Raw genomic sequence first — 10411 nt, 5'->3', positions numbered from 1 at the left:
AATTTACACACATTTATTGAAAGCAGCAATGAACAAAATACTCAGGAGGATCTTGGGCTTAAACTGCATTTGGATTTTCATTTCTAAACGTATAGGCCTACTACTTTTGGGCTTAAACTACATTTTGGATTTTATTGGGCTTAGTTTTTAATAAGTTCAAAGTTGTATTTCTTCGGTTTTAAGCGAGTTTTCCTTTAATTAAATCAATGTCAATTTTATATTCCTCTTATTTAATTATTTAACTTCACTATTCCACTATTTTTTGCTTGTATGTTTTGCTATAGGGTACAGCACTAAGTGTCTTCTCCTGTAGTTTTTAATCTTGCTCTAAAAACTTTTTTTTACGGTTTTGTTTGACAGAAAGATCTTAACGCTTGTGGGCCTCAAAAACAAATGTTTTTCCCAGTCTGAGAACACCTAGGTCAAGTGTCCATTGTCAACACAGTGTCATGTTTCAGTAATCGTCTTTTCTGTGCAGCGTATGATTTTTCATTTCACTACTTCTAGATTTACTAGTGAGCATGCAGGCAGAAACTACAATGATGTTGAGTAAACAGGAGAACGAGAATCATCATCCTCAGTCTGAACAGTCATTCTGAAGAACAGGTGAGCGAGATAATTGAGAAACTATAAATGAAACCTTTAAAAGGTTCAAATATTGACTAGTTATTTTTGCAATTCAAATAGTGAAACCATAGTTAACAAGTCTGAAAATGAAATTTTGTGAATTGGTTTACACCCGAGCTGTATACGCCCAAGAAATATACTTAGAATGATGAAACTCGTAAAAAGGTTAAAAATACATGATACTCAAACGGATAAAAAAGCTGGTATCTTGCTCACAATCTTATAAAGATTAAAGTCTTTCAAATATCTGGTTATACTTCAATATTTGAGTAATGTAGAGCCAAAATCATGGCAATGAATTCTGAAACTGACAGCTGTTTCGTTTTGAGCCTCTGCGTGTATGTCTGCTCAAGTGCTGTGGTAGAACTTACACTAAAACCACATATTAGTGTGAAAAACAAACAGCACACCAAAACTTCTCACCAATCGGCTTCTTCACAGATCTGAGAAATGTAACTCAACATTTGCTCTCACTTGCTGTCTTTACATTATATTCTCTTTATAAATGTTCCAGGCCTCTCAGACAGGCATATAAATATCTAGGTCACAATATAATTTCCATTATTTGTTATTAAAGTCAGTAGTCCACACACATCCCACAAACCTCTAAACTCTTTGCATGTGGTATCCATGGCAACTTTTTTCCCACTAGAAAAATCATTGAACCTTTCAATAATTGGCAGCGTCATCGATTTTCAAGGTTGCCCAATGAGAACTATTTACTAACACAGTCCAGACATTGATTGGCCGTCAAGGGAACAGATGCTGACCTCTATATTGACGAGGTCTCAGAGTGTCATTACATTCTCTCTCAATCAATACACAGCTCAGATATAAACACCCATCCTGTCTAAAGGCCAAACGAGGTGAATACTATGCTATGCTTTCTTTAAATCAAATAACTATTTACATTTTTTGTGTCAGTTAACAAGGTATTTGACTTTGCCAAACCATGCCAAATAAAAGGAATATATCACTCTGTCAGTTTGATAGTCACTGTGGGAGAGTTTAATAAAATAGGGTGTATGTGAGCTGCTTTATCCATAATAATTTGGTGGCATGATATATAATGATTTTGCTGACTGATTATAAAGACAAATAAGTTGTAATGTGCTAAATGGATGGATATTGAAATTCAATCAATTCTTTGCTTAAACATAATGAAACCAACAATGAAGATGTCAAGGACAAATGCAGGTTCATGTGACAGGATAGTGATATAAAATACTATCTTAATATAAAAATGTACATTTTAAAAAATCTGAACATTTTATGTATGAAATAAATAAATAAATACACTCAAAAAACTACAGAAAACTAATGAGTATACATTTGAACTACAAGCAAACAAACAAATAATTAAACTATAAATAAATAAATAAATAAATAACTGACTAAATAGGTGTTTTTGCACTACAAGGAAACAGATAAAAACAAAGAAATGAACAAATGTTTTGTGTTACAGGTAAACAGATAAAAATTAATGAGACAAAATAATTAATACATTTTTGCAATACAGATAAATAAATATTTTGCGCTACAACGCAAACAGACAAACAAAAATAAAAATAAATAAACAATTATACACATTTTTTACAGTACACTCAAAAAGAAAAATAAATCAGTATACACATTTTGAGCTACAAGCCAGCAAACAGAAAAAACAAACAAATGAACAAATATTTAAACATATAAAAATAAATAAGTACACATATTTTGAGCCAACAGACAAAATAATGAATACATCTTTCACTACAAATAAATAAATATTTTGCGCTACAAGCAAACAGTCGAACAAAAATTACAAATAAAAATAAATAAATAAAACAAAAACATTTTGAGTTATTGATTCAGAACATATGTGTTAATAATAATGAATAAATAAAGGTGTGATTGATATACAAACAAATAAATAAATAAATAAATGTTTGTTTTATGTTGCGCGGTACAGGTAGAGGGCGCTAGAGAGAACTCGGCAGGGCCAGTCAGAGCAGAGCTCACCGATCATGATCAAAAACTACCGCGGGAGTCCAGCAAGAGTCACATCACACTCGCTTAAGTCCGGTCAAACACGTCCAGAGTCTGCATATCCCTGGATATTTGCCCTGCACGACCGCTCGGCTCCGGTGTGCCATCTAACGCAGGACTGTGTATTATTAAGGATCGTGAGAGCAGGTTTGTTTTCTCCGCAGTGGGAAGGATCGATCCTCCCCCGAGTCTGATGATGATTTGAGAGGGAAGCAATGCAGCGCTGTGACTGTACACCATATTCCTGCTTCAATCCTCATTTCATCTGAATCTGCAGACGCACTCCACTGATCGACCGCTCTTCTTTTATCTTTTTCCTTTCTGAACAGAAATCTCACCCGAGATTGCATCTGACGCCATTTTAAAGCGATAAAACCTCGTTTGCTTGAGTTGGAGGGATTGTAAAGTGCTTGTCATAATCTAGTGGATGGATTTACTCTCGTAGACTTCAGCAGCAGCTTCAGAAATGGGTGAGTTTTTACCTCTGCGCTCCTTTAATCACCATTTCAACATGCCATTTTTACGATAATATCATTTATTTATCTTCCTTTATCTGTAATTGAACTGAAATGAGTAAATGCTCGGGTTGTTGTGGATTAGTGAAGCACTTTCAAACTGCAGAGCTCCATTTTAACCACAAGAAAACAACGTGGACTATCGCCAGTCTGCTTTATTTAAACGGAATACTCTAAAATGTGTTTAATTTGACTTAAAGCTGCAAAATGTACATATCTATCAATACTTATGGCAATCATTGATGAGGAACGGTTCCATAGACTACAAAAGGTGAATGTTTATCTAACTCACCCTGTGAAGGACAGCAGCATTTGAGAGTACCTGCGCTGTATGATCTGATATATATAGTGGTATATTCAAACGAAGAGGCATTATTCAGTGTAGTTTACTGTAATCGTGGCCATGCATCAGTTTCCCGCTGATAGAGAGAGTAGGCGTGTGTTTGCACTGTCAAGCGCCTATAGTAATTTCCACTATAAGCCACCGTGTAGGCTTGCTTTCCATGTCAGATGTGTTCTTACTCATTACAGACCGAATGTGTCACAAAACCTAGCGAGCTGTCTATCTAGACCGCGTCTGTGCTGCCTAACATGCTGTCAAGTAGGTGTCTCACTAGGTTTTGAGACACATCAGCGTTGTGTCTGTGATGGGTGTCAATGATGAAACTGTTGACCTAAGTGTTTGGCTTCATATCTGATCTGTCATGGTCGAGTAATCTTTGCTGACATTTACCAAGATCAAATATTATTCAAAACGAGAATTTCAGTAATTATTAATATTCTCCATAAATAGCCTATCAGATCTTAGATTAGTATCATGCCCTTCATTTGATTGGCTGAAATCTGTGCCTAATTGCAGAAAGGGGAGGGGCTATGACGAGGTTATCTGAGTGGTTTTCTCAGCCTCTTTGGATTGAAAGAATGTTCTCCAGGGGAACTTAAAGCCACCATTAAAATAAAAATTCTCAATTCTTATATACATTTTAAAGGAATATTGCACTGGTTTTGAAAACAAATACATTTTCTCATTTGAGACACTTTTATTTGGATATATATCTCAATAGGACAGAAAACTCTTATCACAACTTCCATTCCATTTCAAAACCTTTATTTTGACACAGACACAACTTCTAGGAGACCGATATCATTTTAGAAAGCAAGCCAAGTGCTATGCTTTGAATATCATACCTTAAAAGGATAAATTTTTTGTCTATACAATGGAAGTCAATGGGAATCAAACTAGTTTGGTTACCAACATTATTCAAAATATCGTCCACAGAAAATCTATCCACAGAAGAAAGTCTTAGAGGTTTGTAATGGCATGAGAGTGCATGAATGATAGCAGAATGAGTGAACTGTTTGAATTTGATCTGTTTTGTTACAACTTTCACAATTTATCACATATTGTTGCTTAGAGACATATTCTCAATATTTATGCTGTGGTTAGCACAAATATTGAACTTCTGAAGAGAAATATGCACACAAATCTGGCATTTAAGCTAATTCGAGAGAAATTAATGCTTTGGTTGCATCAGAGTTTGGTCAGAAGCGCTAGTTAAAGCATTATCTTCTCTGAGGTCTTATGAAATACTTGATCTGAATTGATGGTGTACAGTCAATAATGGAGGCTACATAGAGTTATGGGACAATATAAAATCTAGTTTTGAGTGCTGTGGTTTTGATTATGACTATATCACTGTGTAGTTGTCTTGGAATGGAAGAGGAACTGTATGTTAGTCTTCATCGTTTCATAGAAAGCCAATGGAAAAACCCAGGTCAGATGAGGAGACTGAACACGTTTATCAAAACACAAACGCATCTACTTATGGAGCGCTTGCCCACAAAAAGATTCCAGAAAACCTATTGTATCCATATGCAGAGTATACGATTACACAAAAGAACCACAGTATTTGAGGAAAGGATAAATCCAAAGTGATGTTTATGTGTGTGAATGGAGCTCCCTCTGTTCCTGGCTATGGCTAGTTGCACTGGAGGACAGCCAAGTCCTGACAGGAGACAAAGGAAAGAGGGAGATATCCAAGGACATATCTAATTTTTGGCAGCCGTTCCAAACCAAATATCAGAACAAGAACACCTTTTGGCAGCAAGCTACAGGGGGAGGAGGGCCTTTTCATTTTTTTTTTCCTTTTGACTACAGCCATTTTGTTTTTGCTGCGGTCGAAATTCCGATCTCTCCTCAGTTTAAAATCTACATTTTGGCATAAATCCATTTGCTTTTGTCATCGAAGAAAACAAGACCAGGGCGGCAGGTTTTTTTTTTTGTGTGAATTCAAGTGGGATTGGCTGCACATTTGAAAACTTTGCTGCAGAAGGATGGTATCAGATCTGCTTCAGTTACTCGGGATGGCCGGCACCAGGGATTGTGTTGATGGATATCTCTCCAGTATTGTCAGTAATTTAATTCAAAGTGTCAATCAGTCAGACTTTGATTTATGCTTGATCCTTAAATTTGATAAAATCCTGTAAACCTTATCTATTAATATAGTAAAGGAAATGGTTATTTGAATCTGTTTATCTGTGCATTGATGCAGTTGTGATTTGAACCACACTGTGGTAAACACTGACCTTCAGTTTGCTGTTGCTAAGCAAGTAAAATCGCAAAAGATCACACTTAAACAGCAGCGCTCATCTGAAGTAGGTTGTGAAAAACTGCAGAGACCAATAACATTGAATGCCTCTAAATTGACATTTATTACTGTTCACACGCAGGCAAGCTTTACACAGCATCTCTTAGGAATTATCAGGTGATTTCTGTGAACCATGTGATTTTCAGTAAAATATATCATGAATTAATTGGATATCATTCTTATGGAATGGAATGAAGTGCTAAGCATTTTTATCTGCCATTATTTCACCTAAAAATGAAAATTGTCATAATTTTCTCACCCTAATGTCATTCCAAACCTGTATGACTTTAGTTCATCTTTCAAAACACAAAGTAATCTGAGTGATTTCTATCCCTCCATTAAAAGTCTATTCCACCAAAAACTTTGATGCCTCAAAAGGTTCATAAAGACATTGTAAAAGTAATCCATATCTTTTAAAAATGAATAACTGCTTTATATGATGAACAGATATAATTTAATTCCACGGAGGGACAAAAAGCATGAGATAATAACTTCATGTCTGGTGGAAGTTGTAGAGGTTTGGAACAACATGAGGGTGAGTAAAAATGTTCATTTTTAGGTGAACCGTCCCTTTAAAGCTGCAGTCTGTAACTTTTGGTGCTCTAGCGGTTAATAAACAGAACTGCGTGTGTCTTGCAGAAGAACATTGTAGCCGGAGCTGCTTCTCTCTGTTTATGTCTCTGACGAATCACGCAGGTACCGGGCGACTCCGCAGCTGTCCACCAGTACCAGTCTGAAATAGTCCAAATACAAACACTTATTATAGGTGTACCATAGTGATTCAGGATAAGCCAAAAACACGGTTTGGAAAACGGATTCATGATGTACTCGCTTATATTAATTTTGTACATTTTGAATACAAAAAAAGGCCGCAGCTTTAAATAAATTGTTAAATTTCAGAGTAACATAATTAGAAATGGCAGACAGTGCAAATCAGAACTGAGGCAGACCCTTCTCACAGTCGCCTGATAAAAGAAAAGCTTTATTTGAAAGTTACACATGAAGTGAACATTTTCACTGTGGTACTGTGAACTCTTTAGTTAATATAATCTCCACTACAACCTTAATTATGTAGCTAAATTAAATGACACTGCATTCTTTAAATTAAATTTAAATAAGATTTTTGTGGGTAATTTCCATTAAATTGCATCTACAACTACCACACGCAGATCCACATAGACTTGCATTGGAAAGGTGCAAACTGGTGAAAATGGTGAACGTCAGCAGTTATTAATGTAGGACTGTTTTGTCGTTTTCAAGGCAGCGGTCACTTGAGTCATGTTTTGCCCACAGTCTCCTGCCAATAAAAACAGTGCTCTGTATAGTAACCAACAACAAAGAGTGAAAGTATACAGTATATTTGTTTAATTAACTTTTTTGCGGCTTAGTAATTACTCAAGACAGCTGTGATTTCAGTTCAGTTTAGTTTGCAGGCCTACTTGTATCTGTTTTCTTTTTGAGGTGATTGGATTTTAAAGATAATTTCTGGCATGCCCCTCATGTCACTTCAGCACCTTTTCTCATTAGTATTGTCTGTTGTGACTGCACAGCCATTCAAGAAACCAGATTTCCTCACTGACTGCATCAGGTCACGGCACTGGAAAAGAAAGCATGGTTTTTAGACAGCAGACACATTTGGTTTAATTCAGGTTCAATCCTGGCAACCTTATGCGACCGGTGAGTGTTTATTTACGTCCCACCACTGTTGTAGAATATACTTTGCACAGCCTCCCAGAGCTACGCAGCATAGTGTGTAATTCAGCCGTGTCATGACAATTGATGTCTTGAACAAATGTGGCCAGGATTGTGAAGTTTCCTTTCATTTGTAGAACTGCAGGGCATGTGTCAGCCGTGCCACTTCTGAGGGGCCTATTGATGTTAGCCAGAGTAGACGCCTTATTTGATTTAACACAAACGAAAATCAGCCAGGGAGAATTACAGTCCGTTCAATATGGTATGCTGCTGTGCTGTGTACATGGGTGTTGGATCGTTCAAGCCGACAAAACACTGAAAATATGTCTTGCCAAAAATATTCCAGTTGATAGAAATTACATTGAACGGACTGTACCTCTGTCCCTCACAGTCTCCCATAGCACCATGGGAAATATAACTGACAAGTGTTTCTTGCCAATACAGTTAGGCTGGGAGGTATTTCCAGTATTTACGATATATATATATATATATATATATATATATATATATATATATATATATATTATATATATATATATATAGCAACACTGTAAATATTGCAATGATTTTACTGCGCTTTTTATTTGGTCATTAAAGTTGCAAAAAAAAGGAAGTAGTGATAGACATTTCTTCCTTATTGTGATGTACATCTGATTGTAATGGATTATGAAAAAAGAAAAAATGAAAGATGTTGATTGTAGGGGTGTGGGATTTAAAGGCATTGTCAAAAATTACAATTCTGTCATTATTTAAACACCCTAAAGTTGTTCCAAACCTGTATGAGTTTCTTTCTTCTGTTGAACTCAAAAGAAGGTATTTTGAAGAATGTTGGTAACCAAACAGTTGACGGTAGCCACTGACTTCCATATAGCATGGAGAAAAAAAAATATATGGAAGTAAATTGCTAAAGGCAGCTGTTTGTTTACCAGCATTCTTCAATATATCATCTTTTTGTTCAACAGAAGAAAGAAACTCATACCGTTTGGAACAAGTAGAGGGTGAGTAAATCATGTTAAAATGTAGGCTATGTTTTTTTGGTGAACTATCCCTTTAAGCAGACTAAATGATTGGAGAAGTTCATACGTCACCAGAGAGAAGTCTGACGCTTTCACCAAAACATCCATTTATGACATTTTGAATGACATGTATGAAGGAAATCACAATAAGATATTCCATGCTTAATATTGAATAAGATTGAAGACCCACACTTATGGGGGTAGAAAACTTATGGAACAATTATTGTAAACAATTTAGAATTAAAGTATGTTTATTATTTCAAAGGAATTTAAATTGTAAATGCATCCCTTTGGTATTTTATCAAAAAGATGATAATACAGCTACTTAGAGTTTCCTCTGTGTTTACCAGACAGGATCTCAACAAATTGTGAGCACAGTTGTTTGGCTAGGCTATTTGTGAGTTTACCTCAAGCCTGCTCACTGTTCATGGCCTTAAAAGGGACTGGGACAGAGAGGACTCCTCTCACCACAGCAGACAGTCTTGACACCCGACTAAAGATTGTGTCAGTTAAAAAAAAAGTCCTTAGAGCACAGGCTTTGAAAGAAGCCAAGAACATACGTCTCACTTCTTGGCAATATAGACTGTCATATTAAAACCAGTGATCAACAGTAAGGCTATTTTTAGGAGTTTAGGTTTTAAGCTGTAAAAATGTATGAAATTCAGTGACATCACAACACTGGCCTGACAGGGTAATTGGCAGTTCTTTCATCTGTAACCCAGGTTAGCTGATTATCCTTTCAGTTAAGCCCTGATTACAGTTTCATTGTGAACTTTCAGTAACTTATTAAAACACAGGCATTTGATTGAAATTTTTGCATTATGTCATCATTAACCCAGTTGAGCTGATTTTGTTCAGATAATTGTCCCCCGATGTTCTGATCATCTTAACTGAGATGCTTCAAAAAAGAGGGCAGATCAGTATGTAAAGCCCCTTGAGTATGAGCGTCTGAATATATCCCCCCTTTGAGTCTGCCACAGGCAGTGCTGCTGACACAGAACTGCTTAATGTGTTGTAGTTACCCACGGTCTGCCCGGGGCATATTTGTGATAATAATAAACCTGTTTATGAGCCGACTGTTTTCTTACACAATTAGTGTGCAGTTAGTGTGCCCGCTCTGCCAGACAGAGCTTTCTGTTACATAAACTGGGTCTTTACTTGTGAATTTGTGTGTGTACATACAGAAAAACACTCCTGTTTGTAAACAGAAAAAATTAATGTCATCAGTTTAGTCCATATTGTGTAGATATTTTTGACTAAAGTAGTGCTAGTGACTTGTTTTGATTGGTTGTAGCTTGCTAGGTTGTTCTAGGTATTTTTTTGGTGGTTTCTAATTGGACACTTGCAGTAAAGAAAATTAATTGCACACCACACCTCACAAACCCAATTTGAGGCATTATTAATGTCGGTAGCACAAAAGGGGTGTGATGAATTGCGCAAAGTTTAATATTTAGGGAATGAATTTGGTTGTCAAAATAACCAAACTAACAAAATAACCAAAATGAAGAATGCCAGTTTCTGCTTCCAAGAGTAAAAAATAAAACAAGTAATTGTGAAATAAAGTTCAAAATAAGAACAGTTAAATTGTGAAATATTGAGACGATTATATTACAAAATATAATAGAGGAGTTGCAACTACGTGCCAGTTGTGAGAGACTGTATAAATCTACCTGGTCTCATGGCATAAACGTACCTGGGTGCACTTTTTAGCGAGACACGAAATACATACCAATAAGTACATTTCATTGCCGTTTCCAAAAGAAATGAACACTAGAGGCTGTAAAACGCCAACGCCTTTTATTCCTTTTCACACAAATTTACAGAGTTTCGATTAATAAAGTGTAATTTTCACACGATTACTTGTAGAATATCATGTTATGACTAG

General features: G+C 36.0%; 1 protein-coding gene across 2 annotated transcripts in view; it reads left to right on the top strand.

Moving 5' to 3' along the window:
• Positions 1 to 2604: 2604 nt before the first annotated feature.
• Positions 2605 to 10411, top strand: part of LOC306871499 (SET-binding protein-like) — a 58259-nt gene continuing 50452 nt past the window's right edge. Inside the window, exons 1-2 of one of the 2 annotated variants that reach the window (XM_079419489.1) lie at positions 2615 to 2802; positions 2985 to 3125. The gene's annotated coding sequence lies outside the window, so the exon portion shown is untranslated. Of the gene's footprint in view, positions 3126 to 10411 lie in introns of both variants that reach the window. The other variant, XM_079419488.1, reaches the window with a different exon arrangement.

This window comes from Barbus barbus (genome assembly GCF_936440315.1).
Source record: "Barbus barbus genome assembly, chromosome: 6".
NCBI lineage: Eukaryota > Metazoa > Chordata > Actinopteri > Cypriniformes > Cyprinidae > Barbus > Barbus barbus.
The sequence above is the reverse complement of the archived record's forward strand: the minus strand, read 5'-3'. Positions and strand labels throughout refer to the sequence as shown.